The following is a 7,114-nucleotide window of genomic DNA, read 5'->3' as shown; positions in this document are numbered from 1 at the left end:
TCATTAATTAAATACCTTATTACTTAAACAAAAACAAACCGAAATTTTCCAATCCCGACAAAATATCAACTCAACCCTTACCACCCACGTGTCCTCCAAGGTTATGTACACAGAGTTTAAAGTATTCCAGCTAAACTTTAAACCCGGTTGCCCCTCCAACCCCCTCCCGCCCCCCCTCCCACTGAGTGACAACAGAAGATACATCGTGGCCTCTCAGTTATATTATATTGCAGCTTTGTTATTAATGACGAAATTATACGAACTCAATGAATGATCTAAAGACAGTAATCCATGATCAGGTTCCAGTTCAGCTGCCGATCTCCCTCCCTCAACGCGGCTTCTCAGCAGACGCGCCGCTCTGAGAGCGTGGGGCCGCGGGCGAAGGCAGGTCGTGCTCTTCGGAGAAGAGTGGCGTGAAGAACTCGGGCTTATGTGACGAGAGCCGCTGACCCTCGTTTGTGATTGCATTTGTGATTAAGAACATAGGCAAAGGCTAGCAACAGCGAGGTCAGCAAGCTGGTACTCCTTTCCCGTGCTTCTAGACTAGACAGTGACAAAATACAGAGTATCATGGAGGGGAACGTGTCGTCATTTCAGAGAATAGAAGGAGATTTGGCTAGACAGGTTTCCTCTTTCTAAAAGACCCTGGGTGTCTTCTAAATCAATAAGCGCAGCTCTACTAGTAGTGCCACGGTGATAAAGCCGCTTGGATCACACATCATTTAAATAAGAAGCAAACTAACAACAATTTTACCTGTCAGAATTCAGCATGTGGTTATAACTCACAGGCTTTCTTGTTCCTACATTCAATACTTCTGCTTCACCTTATCTATAAACACCAATTAGCAGTGCAATTCATTCCCGAGACATTCTTCTTTTTAAGGAGATGCATCACTAGACATCACAGTAAGTCTGGGAAAATCTCTTCTGTTGTAAATGTGGAGGGGAAGGGGAAAAAAAAAAAGCAAATGAGAGGAGGAAGGAGAGAAACAAAAAAGCTGTGTATTCTGCGACTCCCTCAGTGACTGTGTGGTCAGCAAGAGGGGGAGACAGAATATCACGATATTTCAACAGCCACCTGCAAAGGGAATGAATTAAAACCCCACCCGTGTCTGCTGCGCAATGGTTGGAAGCAGACGGAGAAAAGCAGCCATGCTGGAATTTAAAAAAACAAAATAAACCAAATCACAAAACCAAACTGCTATCATAACTGCAAAAAACCAAACCCCGACAAATCAACCTAACACACTGAGTGTTTCTCAGGGATTCTCTGAGGGTAGAATTTTTCATTTCAAGAACTGGGCCTGGACCCCAGCTCGGGGTCTGTTTGGTCCATTACAGACATTTTCTGTGTTTGACTCTGCACGTGGATTTCTCAGAAGCTCATCGGGCTCAGAACCTGACCGAGTGCCACCAACATGTTTCATTCTGACTGCACGTGCCAGGGCAATCGCTGTGCTCTGCAACAACCCTGCTACTGAAATGGGACTCAAATTAATCTCAATTTCCTAGCGATAACTCTTGTAAATAGAGACGGAAGAACCAGCCTGTCTAAAAATCAAAAGCAGCCTTGAGTTTAGATGAGTCACCTAAAACGAACCGAACCTTCTTTTCTACGTTCAGAGACATTTGGTAATACTTTTCTCCAAAAACCAAGCCAACCATAAATCTCTTATCCTGCTTGGTACTAGAGTGGAAAAATATTAGAAGAAATAGAAATGCTATTTCTAGTTCCATAAAAACCTGCTGGGCTCAGGCCATGTCTACTGATAGACTGAAGTGAGAGTAAAGTGAGATAAAGCCAACACTCTTTAGAATCAGAAAACATAGAGGAGACCCTGATTTGCTAAAGTTCCTTGTTTAATTTTCAATTCTAAAAGTTTTAAGATAGTTCAACGAAGAAAACTATTTCAAATCTATACAAAATATCTGCCATATATAACTTGCTATTAGAGGTTCGTACTAGAGATCACCTTATAGCTGGGGTCAATGAGGTTTTTTCTCTGTAAAGCCTGCAGCTGTCACCGAGGAAACTGAATCTGCACTTGAGTAATCAATCACACAAGAATTATTGACAGTAATCAATTTCTGAAATAGGAGACCGACCTTGGACCAAATGGATTCGGCTTCCTTAATTACAGAAGAGCTTCTGCCTGTTTAAAGCAGCAGAGAATTAGGTGTATTGGGTTTCACTTGTGTTACACTGAGCATCTGAGAATCTACAGAAACAAAGAGGTGCGATCTCCATGTAAAAAAAATAAAAATAAAAAAAATCTGAGACTAAACAGCAAAAAAAAAGTGCTCAGATAAGTCAGTTGTTTTTCATTTCAGGATTAAATTCACAAGTACAGTAACACAACTGAATTTGGAAAAAAAGATGAAGAAACCCAGAGCTAAACACAGATCTGCTCACTGAGCACGAACTTCCCACTGATTTTCTGAAGGCAGCAGCTCTCCCACCCATCCTGGGCATCTCATGGGCAGTATCATCATCGGCCCCTCTGCCTGCACAGCAGATTGACCCAACCTCCTCCCGGAGCCCGTCCGGGCATTCCACCCCGGTGCAGAGGGGCTACTGCTCTTCCCAGAGTTTGCTGAGCTCCATGGGAAGGGCCAGGAGGTTCAGAGATGCCCTCACTCCTCTCCTGCACTGCAGCTGCCCAGTGTGCCAGGCCCGTCCTTCTCCAAGCCCAGGCATGCCGAGGAGTTCCTATTCCTGATCTGATAGGTAGGAATACAAATAAAGGGCATTCAGCAAAGGGCTGGACCTTCCCTCCCCCCTTTTAGGCACGACACTTGCTGTCAGGAGGGTATAAAAGGAGCAGGGGAGGAACTTCAAACCAACTTCTCCTGCCTGCGGCCAAGTGTGACCTTATTTCTGCCATCGGGAGCGGGACACGTACCATTGTGGCAGAGAGCCTGCTCCCTGGCTTAGATACCTGCAGGGGCAATAACTCCCTCAACGTGCAGCCAGGAACTCCTGCTGCTTTTCTGTCCAGAGCCAAGCTGTAGGACCCTCAGCTAGCCCTGACCTCCCCTTTTGTTTCTTCCTGCAATTCCTTGGCTTTTGTTTTTTATTATTCCCACACATCAATGGCACTGACATGTCCATGCTCTCCCTTCCACTTGATTTTCTGTAAAGTTCGAGCTCATTTCAGCACTTGGTGAATATCTCCTAACAAATGCCCCCTACCATTCCTCTTAGAAAGGAGTTTTTTCTCTTTGTTTCCCACAACACTGGCCACTGTGGCATCATTCTCTAATGATGCCAACTCTTTTTTTTTCAGCTGACAGGCTCTAATTACTGCAAAGATTTGCTAATTCGCTTTGGGCATCCTCCTTCTTCAGTTGTTTGAATGATAAACTGTCAGACCTAGGGAAGCTCTAAACTAGCGTGAGAGTCCTGAGTTAGAGTTCACTGAGATACGGAGCAAGAGCCAGAAGAGGTTAGTTCAGCTGAGTGCATTAATCAATGAAACTGAAAGGCAACGCTTTCCCATTAAGCCATCTGGCCACAAACATTTCCTAAACAGGAAACTTTTCAACAGGCCCACTGTCTTCTTGGTAGAAAGCCACTGAAATAATTAGACTTATTCATCATTTAGAAACAGGAGGCTCGTGTTTTGAATGGTAACATGAATTGCCCCCAACATGTACGTGCACCAAAAAGAGGGGCAGCAGGGGTCTGTGCTCACAACTGAGGTCCAGATGACAAAAATGGGTTACGGGATGTGGGCATGGCCTGGCTCTCCGCACTGTTGCTGGCTCCTCCAGCTAAAAATGCTGTAGCTGTCTTTCACCACAAGTAAAATAATGAGGCATTTTTACAGCCTGGTTTTGAGAGAGCCAGAGCTCCTGAAAAAACTTGCCAAAGATGATGATGGACCATACTTTGCTTCTATAAGGGTTTCTGACTTCACAGAGTAATCAATAAATCTTAAAAGCAAGCTCTGCCATAGCTCTTTTTGTCAGCTTATCTCAAAGCACCCTGCAGAGTATGGGGATTAGCTCTTTATGCATTGGGACACCACGGCACAAGAACAGATCTGTCCACAGTTTTGCCAGAGACCAATAGCTCTGAAACCCTACTGCGGAGTCCATGAGGTTTGATTCTCATTTGCTCTCAGAAGCTCATCAATTGGCTGAAAATCGGTGTCACTGTTTTTCACCTTCTCTGAACAGTGTCCTGAGGGATGGGTAGCGGTCTGTGACCCCAAAGCTCCACATTTTCAACCACAGGCGTAGTACTCGGACCCCGCCCTGCAACCGGGATTCTGTCAGAGCAGCTATGCAATGGCATTGCCAAAAAACCCCTTTCCATCCCCCCCCTTACAGTCTCTGAGCATTCTCCCCTCTCCTTATTAAAACATGTTTTTTTGTCAGCTTGGCCTTCGACCTTCAGACAACCATCAAGTGACTAGATCTGTTCCAGAGAAAACGAAACGAGAGGTCTGTACACGTTGCCAGCGCCAGCTATTCACGTGGAGGCACCCAGAATGAGAGACACCAGACCTCAAGCCAGGAGCAAAGAAGGAAGGTGAAGAGTATCTGAACGACAGAATCGGTAAGAGGTGCAGCGGGACCCAGCCCAGTTCACACCACAGTCAGTCAGGAGTGGCTGCACTGTGAGACACGAGACTTGGCTTTAACATTTCCCGAGATACCATGGAGAGACAGATTCATACAGATGGGACGGAGGCATCAGCCAGAAGAAATCTGTAATCCTGGAGACAGTTTTCAAAGAACTGGTTGAATAAATGCGAGATGGGCTAAATATCTCAAGAATCAAAGTCTGTCCTTTTGTCAAGGCTATTTTCACCTAGGCCTTGTTGGACACAGGTATCTTTCTGCTTCTGAAGCGCAAAGCGGGTTGGAAGGCACGTAAATTCCCAACCTCAGTCCCGTTACACCAAGGGGGTGTTTCAGCTGGATCTCTTAGCTGCCTTGTGTAAAGCACTAATCCTGTTGCATGGACTGACCTCACTCTTCACCGAGACAGACAGAAAAAGATCAATCATCTTGTGCCTCTATTTACATCTACAGAGAACCTCACCAGTCCCAAATACTGTTCCAGCCTACTTCCATCAGCAACCAGAAAAACAGCTTTAAGCCTAAATCACCATTAGAGAAAAAAAAAATTAAAAATGCTGCTTTGTTCTGTCTTGGTCATGCTCAGCACCTCATGTGTGGTAAATGCACCTCTTTATAGCTTTTCTCTGGTTGTGGATTGTCTTAGCTTGAGGAGACACTTTCTGGACTAATTTTATACCTACTTTACCTGGCTATTTTTTCTTCTTCCTCTAAAAACGATTCGGCTTCTACTACAGACAAACAGACGAGTCTCCAGTTGTCTTGAATGGGTGGGGGGTACCACTGAAGGTAAAGACAAAATACACTCACGTGCCTTGGCTGCAGTAAAGAAGTACTAACGTCCACGCTGTGCCCCTGCAGAGAGGATGCACCTCCCCGGGATGGCTGTCCCTGGAGCAGCATCGGGGTAGGGATTCAGCGTGGCGTTACCGAGCAGTTTCACCGGATGTTCTGTAAAGCAGCAAGCACCGACCTCGAAAGGCAGGAAAAAGCAAACACGAAGCATCCTAGAAAGTGTCGTCGGTATCCGTATGGATTAAGAAGGAACTAACACTTTTGTGCCATTATTTCGTATTGGAAATGCCTGGGTGTGACACGGATTCGCTGTTTGCCACATTTTTTGGTCCTGCCTCCCCTTTTTCCCTTCAAAAGTAGCGTTCAAGCAAAGGAAAGAGAAATAACAGCTAGGCTGCGTGTGTGAATTGTTGCATGCATACGTGTGCGTTGGCTAAATATCAGATGTGTAGAAATCATTTTCTCAGCAGAATTATTTTTCTGTTGTCTATGAAAATTACATAATTAGCATTTCTAGCTCCTGAGAAGATTGTAAATAATGTACAGATAGAGAAAATGCAGACAATGCTGGGCAAAAGCTATTCCCATCTCCCACCTCAGGGTGGACCAAGGCAAAAATCCTGTCACCAACCTCTTTCAAGATTACTTCAACGTGCAGAGGTTGGCAGTGTAGCTGGTGGAACTGAACTAGCTCCAGATCTTATCACAGATGAGGCTTTAACCCAGAAACTTCAGGATTAAAAATGCTTTGCAAGTGATAAAAATCCTAAGGCTGAAGCTTTTGTTGCCCTGCCCTGATCTTCTGCAGTCAAGACCATCACTGGAATGGCTGAATACAAAATACATCCGTCTCTGCTTGGAGGATTGCTCTAATGACTGTGTGTCTGGAACAGGTATTTTTACTGTATCTGCAAATTTTCTAAAATATACTGACTGGTGAATAAAGGCAGGTTTCAAAGAAATAAAGCCCTACTGCTTTAAGAGTGTCTCCAATTTGTTTTTAAATACTGTATTGTTTTAAAGCAATATAGTCTTAGTGATTCAATTAGTCTCTGAAAACACTAAAGGCAGCCTCATGAGGCAAATTAGACAGGGTTTTTATAGCAGAATTAATATGGCAAATCCTCATATCCCGTGGAGTTTTATATGCTTGTAAAAGTAGAAAAAAATTTAAAAGGTAAAACTCTAGAGTATATAGTGGAATTACTATCACCTGCTCCAGGATCTCATAAGGTCTGGAATTATTAGAGTATACTGGAAGTAATTACCAATTCATTCCAGTTCAGGAAAGCTTTCTGACCAAACCCAAGCTTATATCTCATGAAAAATCGACAGGAGTAAAGCACGTGCTGAAATTTAAGCATTTTCTTTAAAGTTCTTTCCTGAATCAGGGCTGTCCCTATATTTCAATAACTAAGGTACAAAGCCTGTGCATTGTTTGTCTTTGTATTTAAATCTATGTTGGGGATCCTATAAAGTCAAATATAACTAGTTTTGAATGTAGGTAACATTCCACATGCATTTCTGTACAAGAACTCATGCAATATTGGCATTAATACAGACTTAACTCTATGTTACAGCTGAAATGTTCACTGACTTCTACTGCCCAGGCATTTCTACCTAGAAAATTGCTTTCTAAAACTTGGGAGTTCGACCTCATACCCTGTTTTCTTTGTGGCTTCTGCTGGTTTGAATGGCTATTTTTCCCACTGAACAATTTTCTTTTGTT

This window comes from Apaloderma vittatum, unplaced genomic scaffold (genome assembly GCF_000703405.1).
Source record: "Apaloderma vittatum isolate BGI_N311 unplaced genomic scaffold, ASM70340v1 scaffold14006, whole genome shotgun sequence".
NCBI lineage: Eukaryota > Metazoa > Chordata > Aves > Trogoniformes > Trogonidae > Apaloderma > Apaloderma vittatum.
The sequence above is the reverse complement of the archived record's forward strand: the minus strand, read 5'-3'. Positions refer to the sequence as shown.